The 26863-nt window shown below is 36.7% G+C and overlaps 2 pseudogenes across 2 annotated transcripts; both read left to right on the forward strand.

Annotated features, from left to right (window-relative positions):
- Positions 1-6150: 6150 nt before the first annotated feature.
- LOC149147456 (TMV resistance protein N-like) lies at positions 6151-11894 on the forward strand (annotated as a pseudogene). The gene is made up of 4 exons (XR_016262655.1): positions 6151-6706; positions 6845-7958; positions 8043-8362; positions 8507-11894. The product of XR_016262655.1 is annotated as a TMV resistance protein N-like (transcript).
- Positions 11895-12004: 110 nt separating this feature from the next.
- On the forward strand, positions 12005-13895 carry LOC149147457 (germin-like protein subfamily 3 member 3; annotated as a pseudogene). The gene is made up of 2 exons (XR_016262656.1): positions 12005-12648; positions 12750-13895. The product of XR_016262656.1 is annotated as a germin-like protein subfamily 3 member 3 (transcript).
- Positions 13896-26863: the final 12968 nt, after the last annotated feature.

Here is a 26863-nt window from a genome sequence, read left to right on the forward strand (position 1 = left end):
TACACGAGAAAACCCCGTTAGAAGGTGAGGTTGCTCTGGTCTCTCTTTCTATGAATGGAATGGATGCAAGTACAAAGGAGTGATACTTGTGGCCTGTGGGCTACTAAAACACATAAAATCTCGTTCTTTTTTCTCTCTCTATCCACTCTACATTGTTATGCTAATCTATTGAACAAAATACACTTGAATAGAATGGAACACCTTTTCCTCTTAGTTGCCTAATTATAACATATCTAAATAGCCTATTATTGGTTAAGTTTGACTCATTCAACTCTTAACTAGAGTTATAATATTGACTCTTCTAGAGTATTTTTTCATCATGATCATGTGGCTAGCCCATTTTCCATGAATAATTGGCACTGATGTGGCATCCTCTCGAATCATGGTGGTTAAAACAGAAAGATCAACTTCTGAGGTGGCATAAATTTTTCATATAGACTCTGTTTGAGGTATTTATTGCACTGTTGGAAAGGTATTTGGGTGTAGGATAACGCTAGTGTGTGGAATGCTCAAACTGTAATGTTTTATCCCTAGAAAAAAATCATTTAATGCCTCAAACTACTTCTAGAAGGATTTAGACCATAATTTTCCAAACAAGGACTCACAAATAAAAATGGCATTATGAGCTGATTGTTCCAATCTTTCCACTCTGAAAGCATTAACATGGATAATACATAATATAATGATTCAATCTATATCATTGTGGCTTATAAAAAATCAGATCCAAATGAAGTTCGGGACTAGAACATAATGGATGTGGGGAAGCATCTCTTTGGATTTACAAATTCTTTGATCATGCTACAAGGAAAGCAATTGGAATTATTGCCCCCACTAGGCACCTTCTCTAGCCTAGTAAATCACAACATAATATGGGTCAACCTCCTTACGCATGACCGACCGAAATATTCAAATGATTCTATAGTGGTTGCAATGACTTAGGACTCAACTAACCCTTTAGGGAGAAGAAGGTAGCATGATGTCCATTTTATAATAGAATATCTCTTATTTAATCATTTTTTTGTCAAATAATTGTATTGTTAAACCATTATAAGGGTTACAAACACTTACATAGGTTTGTTTGTGTCTTCTAGTTGGATGCTTTAGTTCATGTTCTCTTATTGATGATGTTCTCTTATTGATGATGAATATAACACTAGTAAATCACAACATAATATGGGTCAACCTCCTTACGCATGACCAACCGAAATATTCAAATGATTCTATAGTGGTTGCAATGACTTAGGACTCAACTAACCCTTTAGGGAGAAGAAGGGAGAAGAAGGTAGCATGATGTCCATTTTATAATAGAACATCTCTTATTTAATCATTTTTTTGTCAAATAATTGTATTGTTAAACCATTATAAGGGTTACAAACATTTACATAGGTTTGTTTGGGTGTTCTAGTTGGATGCTTTAGTTCATGTTCTCTTATTGATGATGTTCTCTTATTGATGATGAATATAACACTACCGAATTTTGAGTTGTAAACCTATTCGAGGAGTGTGAACACAAAAAAATTGATTATACAAAACAATCGTTTACTACAAAAATAAAATATATAAGTAATTTAGTGACTCTATAACTAGGTTAATCTAATATCTTGAAAGAAAAGTTAGAACCAATAGTATATAAAAATGTAAAAAAACATTATAAATATTAAAGTAAAAGAAAAAACAAAATTAATAGAGACAAAAGTTTTAAAAAAATTTAAGTATTGAGAAATTTATCATGTTCAAAACCATAAGAGATTGCCTTATAGACCCGTGCCTAAACAAAATGTACCTAAAAGACCCATCACACAATCCTTTAGTTAACTACATGTCTAGTTATATTTAGAAAACAAAAATTATTTAAATGTTTGTAATGAATATCTTTCTAATCTCGTTAAATGCTTAATATGATTGGGTTTAAAATATACTCATATTATTTTATTTATAAAGAAAACGTGTTAATATTTTGTAAATATGTTCATTTATATAAAACCTAAATTTGTTTTTATTGGAAAACCTTAATTTTAATTTTAAAAGTAGTTTAAAAGCTAAAAAAGAAGAAATAGATTGATGTAAATGTGTGGAATATATGAAGGGTGCACTCTTTCTTACTTTAACAAGAACTGAGCCTAATAGCTATTATATTAAAAGACACTGAGATAAATATTAGTTTAGATAAATGATTTACATGAACAAGCTGAAACTAATGGACATGGTCGAGATGGAGTATGTATCAATGACAATCTACAAAATTTAATCCTTTAAGCTTTTGAACAAAATGCTACAATATTTATAGTATTCCACTTGTATATTTTCCAATACCGACCTAACAAAAACCAAAATTTACAAAGAATCCACCCCTTTTTCTCCTGCTAAGGAAGGGGGGCACACCCCTTTTCCCCCTGCCACCAAAGCTCACCTTGATTTATCCTTGACCCTAAATTAGCCATGTGATCACCCTTGAAGTTGTTTGATCTCAGAACATGGAGGTATTTCTTCTTGGGGATAAAGTAATACAGTTGATAAATCCACTTGAAAATATTAATTAACTTTGTATCTAAGGGGAGGGATCTTAAATATAAATGATGAGTTATATTCAAGGAATCACCGAAAACAATAACCTCCTGAATTTTGTGATTCACAACTTTACTCAAACCCTGATATAAACCATATACTTCGAAAAAATTGTTGAAAGTATGACCTAAACCCCAAGCATACCTATGTTCTTCTTGATTCTTAGGGGAAAAAATTACACATGCCTCCCCAACTCTTGCCACCCTTGGGGTTTTTTTTTTTTTTTTTGTTTATGCTCCAAGAGCCACAAATCAAATTTCTCCTTAGATACTCTTACTTTTCAACTCTCATTGAGGTTTGTTTTCTCCTTGGTGGCCCACTTTGGATCAAAAGCTTTAATCCATTATGATTACTGCCCATCCAACTTATGATCCTCTTCAATTATTTTCTTAGCATGGAAATATTCTCAAAGATCCCTATTGTTGATCCCACCATCCTAATGGCATCTACCCTTTCATCTTGAAAAATAGCCTGATTTCTTGTGAGCCAAATTTTCCAACATACATATTTAGGCAGTACTTCCTAGATTCTCTTCATTATTTTTTTCTTTGCAAAAGAGTCATTATAACATTTTCCCAACAAGTCTTGTAGTGAATAAGGCTAGATTACCCTTGATTTTAATTGAGATAAGATCACTCCCTATACTTTAAGCGAGAAAGGGCATTCCAAAAATATGTGATCTATATTTTTAGTAGTATGCTTACAAAAGGCACACAAGGAAGGTCCAATAGTTCCCCTTTCCAATATAGTTGTTAAGATCTTCCTATGAGCTAATATCCAGCAAAAAATATTAATTTTTGGGAGGCAGTGCAAGCTCCAAATAAGGCCTAAAGCCAAGAAGAGGGAGGTATAATATCAAGGAAGAGAAAAGATTAATAAACCCTTTTAACATAATACAAATCACCTACCCAACCTTGAGAGTCTCGATCTAACAAGGAGAAAAAATCATTCAGCAAGAGCAAATTCATGAGATCTATAATACTAACAAGGTGCCCTAGAATGTTACCCTAGGCCCAGCTCAACCAATGTTGTTTAGAAGATGAGGAGGAGATATCCCACAGAGAGATGTTATGCTTGGAAATTAGCCAATTATGCAGGGGATGAAAAGGGGGATTTAAGTCCAGAGGAGGATTTCCCATAATTCTCTTAGTCCAAAATTTTATTGATTTCCCATTTGCTGGAATCCAAGTCAACTTAGTTCTAATTAAAGGAATATAAGCCAACATCAAACACCACATCTAGGAGCTAGTACCTCTCTTGTGATGGATATGATGAATACAAGATTATCTCGCCCCATTAAGACATTTATTGTGAGGCACCTATTTCCACCTATCATTATCCCTTGTGATTAACTGCCAAACCAGGTTTTCCCCAAGGGCTATATTCATTAGAAGGGGTCTCTTATTCCTAACATCCCATGGCTTTTGGAAGCCTAAGCACCTTCCAATTCACAAGATGAAATTTTTTAGAGTTTGTCTTGCCACCTTGCTAGAGAAACCTTTTGAGTTCTTGAGCCATTTGTTGTGTGATTGAGATGGGGGCCAACATAGCTAATATCTAGAATATAGGAAGGGTTGAAAGGACACAATGAACTAGAATTAATCATCCATCTGGATTTATCCAATGAGCCCCCCATTGTTCAAATTTGGATTTAAACTTGTCAATAGTGATACCCCAAGAAGGATGAGGAAATGATTTGTGCTATATGGGAAAAGCCGAAATATTTGAAATTGGTCCACTCATCCCTTCTTGTTATCCCCAAAATCCTTAAGATCATTCCATGTAATAGTTTGTTGACATTCCAAGAATACAAATGACCTTCACGCTCATTTATCAATCCTTGTGAGACTCGAACAAAATCATCCAAAACAAATTTGAAGTACCACACTATAATGAAAGAGACACTACTAAAAAGGATCGTGTCATCAATGAACTAGGTATGATTATACTTTGTATACCTTTTGAGAATCAAATTCCAAGAAGGGAGTGGCATCTTCTTTGAAATTCTAGCTTCCTACTCAAGGATTCAACCATGATAATGTAAATAATGGGGGAGACAAGCCAGCCTTGTTGCCCAAGGCCCTTGGAAGCTTTAAAGGAATCAATCGTAGATCCATTAATAAGGGGGAACAATCTAGAGCCTAGAAATGCAAGCACTAATCTGAAATATAAAAATAGAAGAGAATCCCATTTGTTTTTAAATATCAAAGAGGAAAGAATGACACACACAATCAAAGACTTTGGCTCTATCTAACTTTATGACCATCCCTTTGTCTCCTTTGGACTTGTTGGAGTGTATGGATTCCTGTACTAAAACAAAATTGTCCATTAAATGCCTCTTACTAATGAACCCTCCTTGATTTTCAAAGACCATAATGGGAAGAAGAAGAACTAGTCTATGAGCAATAATCTTTTTAATAATATTATATGTGAAATTACAAAGAGAAATAGGTTTCAAGAGAGAAAAAGAAGAGGGTCTTACATCTTTAGAAACCAAACCAAGGAAGGAAAAATTAAGAGAGCCTCCATTCGGCCGGATTTTTGGATGAAGTCTGCCATTCTGATCATATCATATTTAATTGTGTTCCAAAATTTATGATAAAAGTGTCCCATGAATCCATAGGACTAGGAGCTTTATCTAAATTGAAGGACCAAAGCACCTTTCAAATTTCTTCTTTCATGATAAGGAGTAAAAGATTTGTTCGATTCTAGAATTCCCTGGGGAATATGGCCTAAAAATTCTTTCACTAAATCTGCAAGAGGGCCTCCATATTCTTTATATAAGGCCTCAAAGTGATTATAAATTGCATCATTTATTTTATTCGGATCAAAATAATCTCTCCATTAAATTCCATATACTTGATTCTACTTTTCCATTTCCTCAATATGAAAGGTAGTTAGGTCTATTCTAACTAATATATATTTTGATTATTTATATAATAATTTGAAATAAAATTATAATTTTTTATTATTTAAAATGTGTTTTTAAATATATAAATAGATTTAATTTACTAAAAAAATATTTAAATATTCAAATTTTATAAATTTTACCACTCAAATTTAGTGGTCGGCTACAAGAAATGAGGGCCACTGGCACTTGCAATACAAATTCACCTACTGCTTTACATTTTTTACGTACGCGGTGGGTAAAGCATCTTCATCTTTTTATTCCTTTATGTTTCAACCATTCTTGGACCTCTCTGCTTTGCTCCAATCAACGATCTTCTCCCACGTGAAATTCATAGACATCATTATTATTTGAATATTGAATGGAAAGTGGCAGAGAATGATAGGAAATTTTAAATTTTATATTAAAAACAATTCTAAGATAAAGGAAATTATATTTTTATATTAAGAAGATTTATAAAGTAGAGAAAATAGATTAGTGTGAACGGGTGGAATATATAAAGAAGTAACATTAAAGAGTCAATATTCTTTTGATTTTGAGAGGGCGACGGGCACTTGTAAAGCAAATTCCTTTCCTACGCGGTTGGTGGGTTGGACAATCTCAGTTTTTAATCTTATGCGGTTGGTTGGAGAGTTTTGATCTAACCTAACCTACTCTCTCCTTTTTCTCATCGATCATCCGACAATTTCCAATCTCTGTTTCTATTTTTCATTCGACAATGGCTGCTTCCACCTCCACCGCTGCTGATTCCAACAACAATAGCTGCTTCGACGTGTTCATCAGCCATAGAGGGCCAGACGTGAAGAAGACCTTCGCCAGTCATCTGTACCACCGGCTCATTTCCTATGGACTGCGAGTTTTTCTCGACTACAAGGAACTGCAAGAAGGAGAAGAGTTTCCTTGTCAAATAAAAGGCGCTATCAGAACCGCGTCCGTCCAGATTGCAATTTTTTCACCCACATATGCCGATTCACAATGGTGCCTGGACGAGCTTCTGTTCATGTTGGAGTCGGGGGCTCCTATTATTCCAGTGTTTTACCATGTAAAGCCAACTGAACTTCGGAGGACACAGGGCGAAGGAGTGTATGCTACATCTCTACGCAACCTCGAAAAGAAGAAGAGAAAGTATGATTCTGAACCGCGTTATGACTCCAAAACTATCGAGAACTGGAGAAACGCTCTTTCACGGGTTGCAGACATAAGTGGGTTTGATCTGGATGAGGGGTTTAACGGGTAAGGACCTCGAGTCTTCTCCCTCTTCCTATTTTAGTTTGAATACAAAATGCACTATGAAAATGATACTTTAGCTATAGTTTTATTTATTTGATAATCTTATTAATAGTTATATTTATTTTTCTTGTAAATAACTAGCGATGAAGGGGAACTACTGGATCAGCTCGTGAAAGTTGTATTGGAAAAAGGAATAAAAAAGTTGAATGTTGCCAGATATCCCACGGGTTTGAAAGAGAAGGTGGAAGATTTTGAAACGAAATTATCATTGCAGGGGTTTGTCGGCATCACCGGCTTGGGTGGTGTTGGGAAGACGACTCTGGCGAAAGAACTCTTCAACAAGAAGAGTTCAAGATACAGTAAATCCTGTTTTTTAAGTGATGTACGAGAAAGGGCTAAAAGCTCTATACCTTTGTTGCAGAGAAAACTTCTGAAAGACTTAGGTGCATCTGAGGAAGCAATAGACAGCAAGGATGAAGGATTAGAGATTCTCAGGAAGCATTTCTCAGTCTTATCTGATCCAGTCCTGCTAGTTCTAGATGATGTAGATCATCATGAACAAGTACATGCACTTTTGCCGGTTGCAGATAAAGGTATCTTTCCTCTACCCCCTAGTAGCTTAATTTTAATCACAGCCCGTGACAAGAATGTCCTCATAAGGTCAGGAGTACAAGAGCCATCAATTTATAAGTTGACAGGCCTTAATACAGAACGCTCCAGAGAGCTCTTCTGTTCGCATGCTTTTAGCCAGCCCCATCCAATGCCGGGATTTGAAGATCTCGTTAATCAATTTTTAAAGGCTTGCAATGGATTGCCTTTATCCTTAAAAGTCTTTGGGGGGCTTCTCTATGGAAACACCAATAAATCTTACTGGAAAAATGAATTGGAGGAACTTAGAAAAGCACTTCCCTATGACATACAAAAGAGCCTTCAGATTAGTTACGACGCACTTCAGCCCGACGAAAAACAGATGTTCTTAGATATCGCCTGCTTTTTCATAGGACAAAGCAGGGATACCGCCATCACAGTATGGAAAGCGTCAGGTTGGAATGGATCGCGCGGCTTTGAAATTTTATTGAGTAAATGCCTTGTCGAATTGGATATTATTGTTGAGAATCCATTCGACATGTATCGTATAAGAATGCACGATCACCTCAGAGATATGGGGAGATATCTTGCTAATAATACTCCGGGATTCCCGTGTAGGCTTTGGCGTGGGACAAAGCATATAGAGGATTTGTTGCAACAATCTTCTGTAAGTAGTCAATCTTTCAATCACCTTTCAATAAAAATCCGGGTACAATTTCTTACTTCGTCATTGATTTTGAAAAATGTACAGGAAGCAACCAAAGTGCGGGGAATTAGAATGTCACATTGGGAACATCATTGTGATGAGCGTGCAGACTCAGACGCAGATGTGGCTAATGAGCGTGCATCCTTTTCACGCTACAAAATGAAGAACTTAGAACTTCTTGATACTGACAATGCAGAAGATCACTTGAAATGCCTTTTGGATGGGATGGACTCACCAAATCTATTATGGTTTCGCTGGCGCAACTGTTTCTGCTCTTCCCTCCCTCCTTATATTCCAATGGAGAAGTTAAGGGTGTTAGAAGTGGAGGGGGTAAATTGGAAACATTGTGGCAAGAGGATTTGCAGGTAAATATACAATTTGTCAAGAATTAAAATGTTTATTTGCTATTATTAATAGGACACCACGGAACAAAAACGAAACAAAAGCGCTCTGTAGAGGACAATTATCTATTATATTTAGACTAATTAGAAAACCTGAATATACTGCAGACACCTTTCCGGTTGCGGGAGTTGCGGATTAGAGTTCATGTGCTCCATAAAATTCCCAAGTCCATAGGGCAGTTGAAGCACTTGGAATGGATGGCAGTGTCTTCAAGTTCGGGTCTTATTATTGTCGAAATTCCAAAAGAATTTTGTGATCTGCGTTCCTTGAAACACTTGCAGTTGAGTGTTTCAAATATGAGATCTCTGCCAGATTCCTTCGGGAATCTATCAATGCTGGAACACCTCGACCTGTCTCACTCGACGGACTTGGAGAGGCTGCCAGATTCCTTCGGGACTTTAATTAAGCTTAAACATCTTGATTTAAATCACTGCCGTAAGGTAACTCTTTCTAGGGGAACTTTTGGAAAGATAAGTACGCTCGAATACATAAATCTCTTCTGTTGTGACAAAATTGAGGTGTTGCCTTCCCAAATTGCACATCAGCGGTCCCTAGAGATATTATACCTGGATCTTCCAAACTTGAAAGAATGGTCAACAGCAACTGGAGAGCTAAACAGTTTGGAAAAGTTGGTAATAAAAATCCCTTTGCTGGAATCATTGCCGCCTTCACTCGGATCTGACCTGGGGAACTTGAAGTATCTGGAGCTGAGGAGCTGCCAGAGTTTGAAATGTTTGCCGGATTCCTTCCTAATGTTGAATCAGTTGATTGAATTGACAGTGAGCGATTGTTCCTTGCAAGAACTGCCTTTTAAAACGGTTGAAGGCGAAAGTGAAACATTGGCCGACTCAGGAGGAGAAAGAACATTGAGTAATTTGAAGACGTGTTTGCTTCAGCTCCAAAAAATCAAACTACACAAAACGCAAATATCAGAGGTATCATTTCCTCCTGGTGTTTGCCCCAACCTCCAACAATGTGACATCAGGGATTGTCCTAAGTTGATGAGAATAGAACTTCAAATGCTACCAAGTTTAACAACATTGAAGGTGTATAGGTGTCGGAATCTGAGCATAATACAGGGCATGGCGCAGTTGGCAAAGCTTCGCGAATTAGAAATTTCTCACTCAGCTGAGCTGGAAGAGCTGTCAGGTGTACAACATTTGAGGTCGTTGCAACGTTTGGAGGCATGTAACTGTGTGAAGCTGAAACGCATACCGGACATGGCGCTGCTGACAGAGCTCAGACAGCTAGACGTTTCTTTCTGCTACGAGTTAGAGGAGCTGCCGGGTGTTGAACATTTGAGGTCGTTGGAATGGTTGAAGGCATGTAACTGTGTGAAACTGAAGCGCATAAGGGGATCGGAGCAACTGACACAGCTTCGAGAACTAGACGTTTCTTTCTGCTACGAGTTAGAGGAGCTGCCGGGTGTTGAACATTTGAGGTCGTTGGAATGGTTGAAGGCATGTGACTGTGTGAAACTGAAGCGCATAAGGGGATCGGAGCAACTGACACAGCTTCGAGAACTAGACGTTTCTTTCTGCTACGAGTTAGAGGAGCTGCATGGTATTGAACAATTGAGGTCGTTGGAATCGTTGAAGGTATGTAGCTGTGTGAAGCTCAAGACAATCCAAGGGTTGGCGCAGCTAACAGAGCTTGGAGAACTAAACGTTTCTTTCTGCTCTGAGTTAGAAGAGTTGCCAAGCGTTGACCATTTGAAGTCCTTGAAGAAGTTTCAGGCACGTAGCTGTAAGAAGCTCAAGAGCATAAGAGGGTCGGGGCAACAGACACAACTTCTAGAACTAAAGCTTTTTGATTGTTCTGATTGTCCTGAGTTAGAAGAGCTACCTGTTTTAGAACATTTGAAGTCCTTGGAGGTGTTGCAGGCATGTAACTGTGTAAAGCTGAAGAGAATACAAGGGTTGGCGCAACTGACAAAGGTTCGAGAACTAGACGTTTCTGACTGCTACGATTTAGAACAGCTGTCTGGTGTTGAACATTTAAGGTCGTTGAATAAGTTGCGTGCACACAGTTGTGTGAAGCTGAAGAGAATACGGGTCTCGGCGCAGCTGACACAACTCCGAGAACTAGACCTTTCTTTCTGCTATGGGTTAGAAGAGCTGTCAGGTGTTGGACATTTGAAGTCCTTGGCGGTGCTGCGGGCATCTGGATGTGTGAATCTGAAGAGCATACCTGGCTTGGCGCAGCTGACACAACTTCAAGAATTACACGTCTCTTTCTGCTATTGGTTAGAAGAGCTGCTAGATGTTGGACATTTGAAGTCCCTGAAGGTGCTGCGGGCATCTGGATTTCTGAACCTGACCAGCATACGGGGTTTGGAACAGCTCACACAGCTTCGAGAATTGGATGTTTCTGGCTGCTCCCAGTTAGAAGAGGTGCCGGGCGTTGAAAATTTGAAGTCCTTAGAAGTGTTGCGGGCATCTGTGTGCGTGAAGCTGAAGAGCATACAGGGTTTGGAGCGGCTGGCACTACTTCGAGAACTAGAAGTTTCTCACTGCGATGAGTTAGAAGAGCTGCTAGGTGTTCAACATTTGAAGTTGTTGGAGAAGTTACAGGCATTTGGATGTATGAAGCTGAAGAGCATACGGGGTTTGGAACTGCTGACAGAACTTCGAGAACTCGACGTTTCTGGATGCTATGAATTAGAAGAGCTTCCAAGCCTTGAACAGTTGAGGGCGTTAGAGGTTTTGAAGGCATGTAATTGTGTGAAGTTGAAGAGCATACAGGGGTTGGCGTTGCTGGCACAGCTTAGAAAACTGTATGTTTCCGACTGCTCTGAGTTAGAAGAACTGCCCGGCATGAGAAATTTGAGGTCCTTGGATACGTTTAAGGCATGTAACTGTGTGAAGCTTAAGAGCATACAGGGGCCCGCAAGGCTTCGAGAACTAGATGTTTCTGGCTGCTCTGAGTTAGAAGAGATAGATGTTGAAGGGTTTCAGTCATTGGCCGTGTTACGGGCATCTAAATGTGTGAGCCTGAAGTGCTTAAGGGGTTTGTCCAGGCTGACCAACCTCAGAACACTCGATGTTACGGGGATACCTACGCAAGTGTGTGTGTTAGACACACTGTGGCAATTTGCCAACAACATTGCATGTCAAACAAATCTTCCATGACGTTTTAAGCTTATGTTTCACTCGGCTCTAAACGTTTTCATTAAATTAATACCCTTCATATTAAAAATAAAAAATCATATTATTTTGCCCTGAAAACTCCTTTCACACAGGAGCGAGTCTATCTTTTTAGACTTCACATCCAAATTGTGGTCTTATAATACTCTTATTATCCACATTTTCATAGGAAGAGCGGCACTGCATTACTTTCAAACAGTAAGAACTGTGAGTGTTTTACTCTTTAAATGATCTGTTTTAAGCAGGTCTCCATTTGAAGGGAAAGTACATGAAGAGATCGCAATTGTTTTGAAATTCTATGATCGTGCGGGAAGGAGATTTAATGGTGACAGTTGGTTCCTTAAATCATTATCATTATTAAATTCTTAGTTAAAATTGATATACAATTAAAACAATAAATTGGCACATGATGTAACTTTTCAACCTCAATGTTCAAGATAATTATCTACACGACACGTTAATGATTCAATTTCTGATTTGGAACTTCAAATTTAATTATTTTAAATGTCCACGTGGACCTTTAATAAAGGTTGGATTTCCAATTTCACTGCTTTCACACCCTGCTACTCCAGCGAAGACCGGATGGTAATTAGTGGGCTCAGGATCTTTTTTTATTATTTTTACTTTTAGATAGATCATTTTTGTTATTTTTACGTTGAGATATATATTGTTGTGGATTTAGTTTTTTTTTTTAAATATAAATTTGAGATATTACCCTAATTTCATTTTTATTTAACTATTTAAAGCTTTGTTTTTTGAAAAGCACTTCTCCATTGTGTACCAGTCTGCTTAGTCTCTACTTAGTTGTCATTATGTACCCGTCTCCACCATTGGATGGAATGTTAGAGGATTGAAGAATTTTATGCCCTAAAATAAATAGTTAATAGTTAAAAAAAAACTAATAGTTAGATTACACTTTCCAAAAGTAATCAGACCACTTCTGCTTGCTGAACCGTTTCTTGATGGCTTGATGGCTTAAAGCAGAGGCTTATTCCCCTCTTGGTTCTACAGAAAAGAGTTTCTCTTGCAGGATTGGTTTATTTGTTAATCGGTGTTGCAGGATGTGTTTATTAGTTCATCGGTCTTTCCCGACTCTTCTTGCGGTAAGTTTTCCAAGTTTTCCCTTCCAAGTTTGGTTACTGTTTTGGAAAAAATACCATTATTTTAAGGTTAATATCTAATCTGGGTGTCCGTTGGCATGCAGGTGAATAGAAGCCGCTATTTCTGTGGGTTGCAGAAATGGTTAGACCCGTAGATTTTGGAGCGAAAAGAGAGTTTTGGGGGTGGAAGGACAAATGTCCTGTGAATTGGCACATCAAGTATATTCAGTCGAAATGAAAATAGAGTTTTGGGGGAGTTGTCTATAATGCGACTTTTTGAGATTCCGGTGACGGAATCCGGCGGAAGAAATTGAGATGAAATCATGATTTGTTGCAGTTAAAATGGTTTTTTAACTGCATATTCGGATTCAGCACCCTGAAAAACCCCTGGGACGGTTTCATTGTGCAGAAATTAGCTATCAAACTTGGATTCCAATAAATTACTGCCGGATTTTCACCGGAAAAAATCGCCGGAAAGGCTTTCAAAAAGTCGCGTTAAAGACTACGTCGTTTTGGGGTGGAAGGACAAATTTCCTGTGAAATGGCACATCAATTATATTCCGTCTAGATACTCATGAAGTTATTCTCTGACCCTATAAACTTCTTCGGGTTCTTCACCAACTGCATATTGCATATTGAGAAGAAAAACCCTTCTGCAATTATAACATTGGATTAATCAGTCATGGCGACTTCCAATATTGCCTCTCTGCGAGCCATTGTACTAGTCCTCTGTAATTTTTCTTTTGAGCCTTCGCGTCCGCAAGATTTCTGAGTGGCAGACTTGTCCTCAAGCTCACTCCCAGGTTATCCTTGCAAGGCGGATTCGTCCTTAACTGCACATAATTTTTTCTTCACCGGACTGGAAGCTGCCGGGAATGTGAGCAACAACATTGGTGCAGCTGTAACTTCGGTCTTCTCTGCACAGTTTTCTGCGGTGAATGGCCTTGGCGTCATTCCATTGCACAATATGCTGGTGGTTAAAGGAGTAATCTGTGCTGGATTCATATCCTCAAGCAATATTGTGTACAGCAAAACGCTCCACAAAGAAGACATCATGGTGTTCCCCAGAGGGTTAGTTACGAGATCAATGTGGGAAAGCATAAAGCCATTGCATTTGATTCCTTCAGCAGCCCTCTTCCTGGATTGCAAATTGTTCCCCTTCATCCCTTTGCCGGCAATCTTCCTCCTTCTGTCATCGAGAAGACTACGTTACTTTCCTAGGCTTTCTTATATGAGGCAGCGGCTAGGATCTATATATCTTTCAAGTATTGCTCCTTCCATCTTCAACTGGTTTGATGTTGTACTGCCTCATTCTAATGAAATTTCATCCATTAACGTTATGTTGGTTTAGTACGGTTGCTGCATATTGGTTGCTTTGCACATCATCATAATTTTTAGTTATGTTTCTGAACCTAATAAAAAACTTTTGTTGAAACTGAAATCTGTACTGCAAGTTTTGGGCGACTCATTTTGGTTTGAAAATTTTCAGTTCAGGTTTGGTGGGCGAAGTGTAATATTAAGTTTCCATGAAGATGATCACCAAACGAGGGTTGCAATAATAAATTTTGTTCCAATAAAATAAAAATGATAACAAATCCATTTTGCAGCAATCTTGTAAGATTAAACGCTGACGCCAGCTTTCTGAAAATGAAACTGCAATCTGTGGAGTTTTCTTAAAAAGAATGCTGCGTTCCCTTTCATTTAAACTTGTCTCCAATTGCAGATTCCAAATTAAGCCATATCCTTTTCTTCTGTTTTCTATCAATTATTCCTGATAAGTTTCTTTTCCCCAAGAAATTTGGATATGTTTTGTGATCCCATGACCGTGATTTGTAGACTGTAAAACGTTAAACGGTCCCGGTGGGCCTCGAACCCACGACCTTTCTTCCAATTTTTCTTTTCCAGAAGAAAACTGGATATGCTTTGGTGATTCCATAGCGGTAGATTCATTCTTCCAGAAGAGAACTGGATATGTTTTGTGGTTCCATTTGTACCAATAGATTTTCTCTTCCAGAAGAAAACTGGAGATGTTTTGTGATTCCATCGCTGCGATTTGTATATTGTAAAACGTTAAATGGCGCAGCTGGGGCTCGAACGGACGATTTTAACTGGATATGCTTTTGTGATTCCATGGACGTAGATTTTATCTTCCAGAAGAAAAATGGAGATGTTTTGTGATTCCATCGCCGTGATTTGTCTATTGTAAAATGGTCCCGGCTGGGCTCGAACCCACGATCTTTCTTCCAATTGTTCTATTGCCCAAGAAAACTAGTTATGTTTTTGTGATTCCAGGGCCGTAATTCGCAGATTGTAAAACGTTAAATGGTCCATTTTCCCGAAAGATTTCTATTGCAGAACGTTAAATGATCCATTTTCACGATAGATTTTAGTGCTCCATGGCCGTAATTTGCTTGTAAAACATTAACTGGTTCCGGCGGTGCTCGAACCCGCAAACTTCGGCTCGGACTTATTATTAAAAAATATTATTAAATATTTTAAGATATTATTAAAAAATATTTTAAGATATTATTAAAATATATTGTTAACATTTTATTGGGATAGTTTGGGATAAATTTAATTTAGTTATAAAATCAATTTATTGTTGGCATGGTTTCTTTTTATATAATGTAGCTTATTTAAAAGTGTGAAAATTATTGTAGTTTTCTTTTGAACCAAATAATTGTATGTATGCTTATGATGTATTTGTTTATTTGTATCACATTATTATTTTATTATATATTTATTTTTATTAAAATTAAATATTAAAATAATTGTACGTATGTTTATGATGTATTTGTTTATTTGTATCCTATTATTATTTTATTATATATATATATAAGTGTTTATTAAAATTAAATATTAAATTTTTAGAAGGGTATTTGTTAGGTGAATAAATTCTGAGTTGGTTGGATTTTTTTTTATATTTATTAGAGTGGTGTGAATCATTTTTTTGTGAAGGAAAAATATGTTACCATTATTTTCTAAATAATTGATGTTATATTATAAGATTTCATTTTTATTTTAATACTTTCCCAATTAGTATTATAAGATTTCACTTTATTTCAATACTTTTCCAATTAGTTTTTGAGTTATTCATGAAGTAGTTGAGAGGTGGTTGATCTAAGGTGATAAATGGGTATTGATATATTATGTGGTTGCGCTAGTTGATGGTGAACCAGTGGTGAAGGTAACTACTATAGAAAAGGTGGTTGTTGTTGATGATAATGATCGCCACCATCTATAAAGACTAACCTTGGTTTATCTAACATTATGGAAAATTATAACAAATTAATTCTTTTGTTTTAGCAATTTGTTTCTATGGTCATAAATATTGGATTGAAGTTTTCCTCAATATTTGTACTTTTGATGAGTATTCTTAATGGCATCAATACTCTATGAAATGACTACCTACCAAAGGCTTAGCAAAACTTTGTGCTAACCCCATTGAATTTTGAAACAATTAAGAAACCCCTCATTTCTCATGTTAATTGTATTTTGATTGTACATAAGGTTCCTAGTCACAACCATATTCTCAATGGAGGAAATACCAAGTTCTATGAAGGGGATGACATATGGCATCCTGCTTTTAATATCAAGATTATAAGTTATAAAACACTTCTCCTTTTTCAATTCCTTTGTAATTCTCTAGAGATGCTACAACCCTACACTTCACATCCATATAAGATAACTAGAGCATTGAGAGTTTGAAAGAGGAGTTTCACCTTCTCCTAAAACCAAACATTTGTTCATTTACAATTTTCTCTAAACTAAAATAGGTCTTCCATCCTTTATTCATTTTCTCATTCTTATATTTCCACTTAAGATCTTGTTGAAGCTGAGTGTAACTGATCTTTTTTTATTTGATTATATAGCCTTGGTGTTGTTAGATTTTATTGACATGCACAAGTTAGAAATGATTTTTTTGAGAATTCCTTGCTATATAAATATAATTAATTTTAATGTTAATATCATAACATGAAGGGTTGATGTAGTGTCTCTCTTATCTTATGAAAAAACTAAGATTTCTCCAAGATTTATATTCTTGTACATGTATACTAATAAACATTGATGAGCCAGGTTGTGATAATTAGATTTTAAAAGACCATTTACACCAACTTTATGTATGAGTTTATCAATGTAAAGGAAGTTAATTCATACAAATATCCTAGAGTTGACATTCATCACAAGATTCATTGGAGCTCTATCATTGAGAAATGATTAATAAAGGATGGAAAGCTTCTTTGGTCTTGACAACCACAAACAAGTGCTACATGGTAGCTTAGTCCCCATCACCTAAGTTAGAAATTATGCTCTAAGAAAAATTGCATATAATATGGTTGTGACCAAATTAACTTAGAATCATTTGATGGGTCGAGAATGTTTTGGGAGGGAAAATGAGCTTTAGTTGTAATTGATGGAAATTTGGCAATGCTAGGTAAAATGGATATAAGAGGAAGACAAGAAATTTTCCACTTAATTTTGAAATTATTTCATTAGTAAAATTGCATATAAGATGGTTGTACCGAAATTAACACAAAATAATTTAATAGGTACGCGAGCTTGAGTTGTAACTGATAGGAATTTGGCACAATTAGGGGAAGTAGATATCGTAGAAGACTTGAAATATGAAACAAGTACATGTTGAGCTTGTGTGCAGGTACATGATCAAATTATGCGTAGGTAGAATGTAAAAGACTGCAAGCCTCTTTTTTAACTTTCTCTGTAAATATGAAAAAGAAAATAGTTGATAAATTATTTTGAGAGTAGGAGCAAGTACAAATATTTATATTTTGTTCATTTCATTTGCCATGATCATTTTAGAATTTTCATTACCTAAAAAAGTAAACAATTGAGCTATATCATTAGTCCATTAATCAACAACAAATTTTTAAAGGAACTAAAATGATTCTAATTAGAAAATAAGATTTTCTGTGCCTCTATACATTTAGAAGTCCTTAAAATCCAAAATTTTGATTCACCAATATCTAAATTGATCATAATTCTTGATCTACTGACTTTTAATAATGTTTCAATTCCTTCATAATGAGACATGGTTTTTCTGAAATGTTTAGATGGGAAGGCATTTTTTTGGCATGGAATATAATTTAATCATTAGTTTTCGAGATTGTCATCTAATAGTACTTTTGCAATTTTGTAATGTCGTATTCATAAAAAGAAATTGTCCTCATATTGATAGCAATAAATGATATTTTGATTTATTTTTTGATTTGTATAGAATATATTTCCCATGCCAATTCCAAAATATTTTTTTTATAGTTATTTTAAATAAGATGCCAAAATCTTTTCGAGAATGATTTTAAATAAGTTTTTTGTTTTTTGTTTTTTTACAAAATAGGCTTTGTTTTTAAAAAGAGTTAACTTATATATAAATTTCCAAACCCATTCTTTCTCCCTTTTCAACTTCTTCCTTTACATTGACCTTTTGTATTTTAATTTCATTGTATATATACAAATCTTTATTACAACATCCTCTTCATCCTTCACTTTTATTGTACTATCTTTTTAGCTCTCTGTGAGATTAAAGTATTTTTCAACAAATTCATCTATATCATTGTTTCCATATTGAAGTTAAAAATAATATGTCATATTTATGTGATAAAACCCTAGATTGGTTAGAAAATTTTAGAAATTTTTTCAACATCTATTAGAGTTTGTAGGTTTAATAATTTGTCCAAAACTTTGTTTCCTCTTAAATATTTCCATGTCTATCATTTTTCTTTCTAAATAATTCATGCTCCACCATAATATTTCACTTTTATTTCGATACTTTCCCAATTACTACTTGAACTATTCATGAAGTCATTGAGAGGTGGTTGATATAAGGTGATAGATGTGTATTGGTCTATATATTATGTGGTTGGGCTAGTTGAAGGTGAATAAGTGGTGAAGGTAACTACTACTGATAAGAATAGAAAAGGTGGTTGTTGATGATGATAATGATTGCCACCATCTATAAAGACTAACTTTGGTTTATCTAACCTTATGGACAACGATAACAATTTAATTATTTTGTTTTAGCAATTTGTTTTTATGCTCATAAGTATTGGAGAGAAGTTTCCTTAATCTTTGTACTTTTGATGAGTATTCTTAATGACATCAATATTCTTTGAAATGACTACCTCATCTATTCACATTGGTTTAGCAACTTTGTGCTAACCCTAGTGTTGACTGAATTTTGAAGCAATCTTAAGAAACCTCTCATTTCTCATGTTAATTGTATTTTGATTGTACATAAGGTTCCTAGTCACAACCATACTCTCAATGGAGGAAATACAAACTTCTATGAAGGGGATGAGATATGACATATTTCTTTTAATATCAAGATTATAAGTTATAAAACACACCTCCATTTTTCAATTCCTCTATAACTCTCTAGAGATGCTACAATCCCACACTTGACATCCATATAAGATAACTAGAGAATTGAGAGTGTGAAAGAGGAGTTTCTTTTTCACCTACAACTAGACATTGTTCATTTACAATTTTCTCTAAACTATATTAGGCCTTCCATCATTATTTATTCATTTTCTCATTGTTATATTTCCACTTAAGATCTTGTTGAAAGTTGAAGCTTTTCTTGATATTTATATGAATTAACTTCCTCTAAGCTGTTAGGATATTCCGACACATAGGATATAGTTAAGTTCAACTTGGTCTAGTATAGAGTTAGGTTAGAGTTAGGTAAAGTGTGTTTCTTTACCGTTGTACATTTTGTAACTTACAATCCGACGGTCACGATATGTAGTGATCCGACGGTTCACTCTCACCTCGGTATTACCGACACTTGATCCGTGGCTTGACACCCGATTGGTCCATGAGTTCTATTTAAAGCGCATGGAGGGTCATTGTTCGTGTAATCCGTGCATGAGAGAAGCTTATGTAAATTTTCATTCTTTGATTAATAAATTGTCTGTACCCACGTTGGGACAGGCCGTGGACTGTTTCCCTCCTTGCACTCTGAGGGTTTTAACCACGTCAAAAATACTGGTGTATTGATTTGAGATCTGGTTGTGAGCGGTGTCCTCTTGGTATTCTTTCTGAGGAACTTACCCTGTAAATTCCTACATGGTATCAGAGCTATTTGAGGGCCGCGTCCGTTGGTGATCCAAATCTGAAGCCGGTAGAACTGCATGCGGCTGTCGTTTCCTAGATCTGCTGTTTCTGACTGCTTTCGGGCCGAGAGGACTGCTCTGTTACGTTCGGAGCATCTGTTTCAGTGAGGAACCCCTTTCGTTTCACGCGAAAAGGTTTCCGGTAGCCCTAGCTGCGTCATTTTTCAGATCGGGAGGTATACAGTGTTTTTTTTTGCAGTTTACTGTCATTTTCTCTCTGCTTATTTCGGTTTCGGTTTATTTAGCCTTTTTTTTCCGGATCTATACCTTTCATTTCTGCGTATGCTCTTTGCCCTGCGACTCTGTGCGATCTGGGCAAATCAGAAACAGAAAGAAAGGATTTTTCTCATGCGTATGCTCTTTTCCCTGCACCTTAGTGTGATCTCGGAAAATCAGAAACATTGAGAAAAATATTTAGTTTTTCGGCTAAAAGCTAACTTTGAGATTTTTTTTAAAATTTCTAGTTTTTTGGCTAAAGCTAACTTCGAGCCGTAAGGTTCGTTTTTCTTTGGATATTCGTGTTGGGTTTTGTGTTTTGTGTTTTGTAGGGGAAAAGAGTCTTCCCAAGGCAAGCACGCAAATCGAGGCCCCCCCCCCCCCTCTCTCTCTCTCTCTCTCTCTCTCTCTCTCTCTCAAATATTTTGTATAGATCAATTGGTTCAAAGACCTTTTAAGAGAGTAGAGGTCTTGGGTTCAAGTCTCCATTTTGTGGGGGCGGATTTTTTCATTCCCGCACATTCGCGCACTTTGCCGGCAACGTCAACAATTTTTTTTCAAAAAGCCATAACTTCTTCATCCGGAAGCCTTTTTCAGAGCCGTTTTTTTTTAAACCGCCTATTTTTTCGAGATCTACCCATTGGACCACTTACTTTCAGCATCTTCAGCTTCAGTTGTTTTTCAAAAAATGGAAAGTCCATGCCAAGTCATTCTTGACAGCACTAACTACTTCCAATGGGTAGCCTACATGGGAGATTTACTTAGAAGTAAAGGTCTCTTCAGAATAGCCACAGACCAAGAGAAGAAACCCAAAGATGAAGACAAGGCCGAAAAATGGGAAAATCGACAAGATCAAGCACGTGGTTTGATAGGAATGTCTGTTTCTCCTGATCTTAGATTCCACATTGCAGAAATTGAAACTCCTCATGAAGCATTAGAAAAACTTGCTAAAGTTTTTGGGATTAAAAATGAAATTAGAGCCCATCAACTTGAGAATGAGTTGCTTACTTTGGATCCTAATAATTTTTCTTGCATTGAAGATTTCTTGTCCAAATTCAAGACCCTTAGATATCTCTTGGAAGGTGTTAAAGTTAAGAAAGAAGATGGTAACCTTATTTATTCCATCCTTACTAAGTTGGGACCAGCCTACTCTGTATTTGTTTCCACTTTCCATTCTACCAGGGAAGCTTTCATTTGTCAAGGCAAAGACTACAAGCCCCCTTCCTTTGACTCCTTTTGTGATTCCTTAATAAGAGAACAAGAAAAACTCTTACACCTTGGTCTTCTTAATCTTGGAAACTCTTCCTCGAAAGCGTTAGCCGCCCAGCAGCAACCAAATTCAAAGAATCCTAAGAAGTCTTATCCTCAAAGGAATGGTCCTAAACCAACTCAGCCTCAAGATGAAAGATCATTTCAGCAATATGACAAGACCAATAAAAACAAATGGAAGAAGACTGACAGACATTGTAACTTTTGTAATCGAGATGGCCACTTAGAATCTAAATGCTTTAAGAAGATGGAAGCCTTGGAAGCCGCAATGAAGAAACATAACATCCATCTGGAGCCTACTTCAACTTCAACATCCGGAACGGCACTTTCTGCATGTCATCGTCAATCATCTCAGTCTGGTTATGCATTAAATGTATCTTCTTCTTCTTCTCATTCTCATGAGTGGCTCATTGATTCTGGAGCCTCTTGTCACATGGCCAAAAACCAAGCCATGTTTTCTTCTTTAAATGATTGTAACACCAAAAATATATATGTTGGTGATGATAGATCTCTTAATGTTGTAGGGACTGGAACTGTTCATCTAGACAATGGTCAGTTCAATGATGTATTATGTGTTCCAAACTTATCCTGCAACCTTCTATCTGTCTATCAGATAACTCATTCAGGTGAAGGTAAAATTGTTGAATTTTCACCTCATGATGTTGTAATCAAGGATCTAAAAGATCCTAAACAGATTCTAGCTACTGGTCTTGCTGATGATTCCAAAAGGTTGTATAAGTTTCACAACTTTGGGTCATCCCATCTTCCCTCAGTGTTTGTTGCTCATAATGATGAAGTGAGCAAACTTTGGCATGAGCGGTTTGGTCACTTAAACTATCGCTCCCTTCAGCATCTATGTAAAGAAAATATGGTGACAGGTCTTCCTATGGTATCTTGCAAAGATGGTGTTTGTTCCGGATGTGTACTCGGAAAACATCATCGGGACAGTTTTGACAAACGTGCCTCTTGGCACGCCTCAGCCCCTTTACAGCTTGTGCACAGTGATTTATGTGGTCCTCTTCCTGTTGCTTCATTCTCTGGCTGCAAGTACTTCTTAACTTTCATTGATGATTTCTCTAGACGCACTTGGGTATACTTCTTAAAACTCAAGAGCGAAGTATTTAGCACTTTTTTGGCCTTCAAAGCATTTGTTGAAAAACAATCTGGACATCAAATTCTTAAGCTAAGAACTGATAATGGTGGAGAATATGTTAAAAACGCATTCATCAACTTTTGCACCGAAAATGGAATTCAAATGCAACATACTGTTCCATACACTCCACAACAAAATGGTGTAGCTGAAAGGAAAAATCGCACCTTAAAGGAAATGGCTAATTGTATGCTGCAATCTAAAGGACTCAGTCTTAGTTTTTGGGCCGAAGCAATTAATTGTGCAAATTATATAATCAATCGCACTCCTACTAAGGTTCTAGAGAATATCACTCCAGAAGAAGCTTGGAGTTCCATTAAACCAGATGTAAGTCACTTTCGTGTGTTTGGAAGTGAAGCATGGGCCCATATTCCAGATGAAAAGCATAAAGCTTTGGAACCTAAGAGTGAGAAATGTACTTTTGTTGGATATTCTGAAGATGTAAAAGGTTATAGACTTATTCCATTTAAGTCCAAAAATGTTATCATTAGAAGAGATGTAAAATTTGATGAAAATAAATCGGCCTGCGAGCCTAGTCCGGCGGATGTGCCACCTCTTCCTATCTCTTCTATCTTTGAAAACATTTCTTCTTCTGATGATGAAAGCGAGGATGATAATCCTCCCCCACCTTCTCAGGATCCTCAACTTCCAAGATGGGTCCGTGCTACTCGGGATGCAGCAGGTGATCTTGCCGGTGATCCTACAGATCAGCGACGTACACGTTCTCAGTTTGAAAGAGCCTCTTCTTTACTGGCTCAAGCTCCAGTAAATCATGATCCTGACACTTTTGCAGAAGCTTCAGGTCATCCACATTGGGAAGCAGCTATGAATGAAGAATATCATTCATTGATGACAAATGATACATGGGATCTTGTTCCTCTACCAAAGGGACGCAAACTTGTTAGATGCAAATGGGTTTACAGAACCAAGTATGGACCAGATGGGAAAGTTGATAAACATAAAGCTCGTCTAGTTGCTAAGGGCTTTTCACAGGTTGAAGGCATTGACTACACTGAAACCTTCTCTCCAGTTGCCAAAATGAACTCTATCCGCCTTGTTCTTTCCCTTGCTGCCTCTTTAAAATGGGAAGTACATCAAATGGATGTTAAATCTGCCTTCTTGCATGGGGACTTGCAGGAAGAAATCTATATGGAACAACCCATTGGCTTCATACAAACAGACTCCAGCCTCGTTTGTCGCCTTAAGAAATCCCTTTATGGCCTCAAGCAAGCTCCTCGAGCTTGGTATGCCAAAATGGATAGCTTTCTTTTAGAATCTGGCTTTTCTAGGTGTCATTCTGACAATACTGTCTACACCAAGAAAGTGGGCAACTCTCTCATCATCCTTGTTCTTTATGTTGATGATCTTATTCTTACTGGTAGTGATCCCAACCTTATAAACCATGTGAAGTCCAGCCTTAAAAAGAAATTTGAAATGACAGACTTAGGACACTTACACTATTTTCTCGGTCTTCAAGTCTTGCAATCCCAAGAGGGTATTGTCCTTTCCCAGTCCAAGTATGCTTGTGATATTCTTCGTCATTTTCACATGGAAGACTGTAAGCCAGCCCCTTCTCCCTTTCAGTCTGGAGTCAAACTTTCAGTCTCTTGTACTTCTCCTGAAGTTGATGCTACCTTATACCGTCAACTTGTCGGAAAACTCTTGTATTTAACCCATACTCGTCCTGATCTTTCCTTTGCTGTTGGCCTTGTTGCTCGTTTTATGCAAAACCCCCGTGAAAGTCATTGGAAAGCAGCTAAAAGAATACTTCGTTATGTTCGAGGTACAATACAGTTTGGGATTCATTACAGTGCCAAAGCAGCTCCTCTGTTAATTGGTTTCACTGATTCTGATTGGGCTGGTGACCTTGATGATCGGAAGTCTACTGCCGGTTATGTCTTCACTCTTGGTTCAGGACCTATTACATGGGCTTGTAAGAAACAGGCTGCCATTTCTCTTTCGTCAGCAGAAGCAGAGTATCGTGGTGCCGTGGAAGCTAGTAAGGAAGCCTTGTGGCTTCGTCAGATCCTATCAGAGTTTGGCTTTGAGCAGCAGCATCCAACCACACTTTGGTGTGATAATCAAAGTGCCATTCAGCTATGCAAAGATCCAGTCCAGCATCAGCGCAGCAAACACATTGAACTACACATGCACTTCATCAGAAAGCTCATTCATGACCATGTTCTTGAAGTGCAATATTGTCCAACGGATGATCAGGTTGCAGACATCTTCACAAAGGCTCTCACAGAGGCGAAGTTCACTAAACTTCGATATATGCTTGGAGTTCAGGAAGTTGTCACTAAGGGGGGATAGGCTCTAGTGCCTCCTTCCTTCTCCTATTGTGTCATATTTGTAAATCCTTCAATCCTATCCCAAGTTGTTCTTAAGGGGGGATGTTAGGATATTCCGACACATAGGATATAGTTAAGTTCAACTTGGTCTAGTATAGAGTTAGGTTAGAGTTAGGTAAAGTGTGTTTCTTTACCGTTGTACATTTTGTAACTTACAATCCGACGGTCACGATATGTAGTGATCCGACGGTTCACTCTCACCTCGGTATTACCGACACTTGATCCGTGGCTTGACACCCGATTGGTCCATGAGTTCTATTTAAAGCGCATGGAGGGTCATTGTTCGTGTAATCCGTGCATGAGAGAAGCTTATGTAAATTTTCATTCTTTGATTAATAAATTGTCTGTACCCACGTTGGGACAGGCCGTGGACTGTTTCCCTCCTTGCACTCTGAGGGTTTTAACCACGTCAAAAATACTGGTGTATTGATTTGAGATCTGGTTGTGAGCGGTGTCCTCTTGGTATTCTTTCTGAGGAACTTACCCTGTAAATTCCTACACTGTTGTCATAGACAAAATTAGTGTAACTTATCTTTTTTATTTGATTATATAGCCTTTGTTTTGTTATATTTTATTGACATGCACAAGCTAGAAATTATTTTTTTTAGAATTCCTAGTTGATTAGAGTTAGGGGAGGGGTTGCTATACAAATACAATTAATTTTAAGGTTAATACCATAACATGAAGGGTTGATGTAGTGTCTCTCTTATCTCATGAAGTAACTAAGAATTCTCCAAGATTTATATTCTTGTACATGTCTACCAATAAACATTGACAAGATAAAGGTTGTGATAATTATATTTTAAAAATATCATTTACACTAACTTTATGTATGAGATTATCAATGTAGAGAAAGTTAATTCATAAAAATATCTTAGAGTTGACCTTCATCACAAGATTCATTGGAGCTCTAGCATTGAGAAATGATTAATAAAGGATGGAAAGCTTCTTTGCTCTTGACAACAACTATAAACAAGTGCCATAGGGTAGCTTAGTCCCTACCACCTAAATTAGAAATTATACTCTCAGAAAAATTGCATATAAGATAGTTGTGACCAAATTAACTTAGAATCATTTGATGGGTCGAGAATAATTTGGGAGGGAAAATGAGCTTGAGTTGTAACTAATAGAAATTTAGCAGTGTTAGGGAAAATGGATATTAGAGGAAGACTAGAAATTTTCCACTTATGTTTGAAATTATTTCCTTAGTAAAATTGCATATAAGATGGTTGTATCCAAATTAACACAAAATGATTTAATAGTTATGCAAGATTGAGTTGTAACTGGTAGGAATTTGGCATAGTTAGGGGAAATAGATATCATAGAAGACTTGAAATATGAAATGGGTACATCCTGAATTTATGTGCAGGTACATGATAAAATTATGTGCAGGTAGAATGTAATAGACTTCAAGCTTTTGATCAAGTGAGATAGTTCAATATTGAAAATTGGTCAATGAGAGGAGAAATAAATATGCACCAAACTTGTGTGGAAGGAAACAATCTCAACATCAAATGCACACTTCACAAACATTTTCCTCTTTTTCCTAATAGAGTCTACTTTCTAAGGCATAATAATCCTTTTGAATTTATTTATAGGCCCCTTCCTAGTCAAAGACATAGACAAGTCTCGCATAATATCACGTTGAATAAAGGAAAGCTCATGGATGCTACCATAAGAGTTCACCATAGTATCTTTGAATAATGCTTACTTCACAAACTTTTCTACTTTTTCGGAATAGACTCTGCTTTCTAAGGCATAAAAATACTTTTGCGTTTATTTATAGGCCCCTTCCTAGTCAAATACATAACCAAGTCTCGCAAAATATCATGTTGAATAAAGGAAATATCGTAGATGCTACCGTAAGAGTTCACCATGGTATCTTTGAATATCAAATTAAAATTGCTATATAAGCTAAAAGAATTATTTAATTAATGCTCAACAAAAGATCCACTTATCTCCTATCAAACATTGTAAAGTTGTTATGTCAGTGATTATATATATATATATATATATATATATATATATATATATATATATATATTTCATAGCTTTGCTTTAGGCTAGTTCATCCAATGGTAAATTTTGAATTTCTCATT

The sequence above is a fragment of the Pinus tabuliformis genome, chromosome 9 (genome assembly GCF_031772625.1).
Source record: "Pinus tabuliformis cultivar Carrire ecotype Pingquan chromosome 9, CPIR1, whole genome shotgun sequence".
Classification (NCBI taxonomy): Eukaryota; Viridiplantae; Streptophyta; class Pinopsida; order Pinales; family Pinaceae; genus Pinus; species Pinus tabuliformis.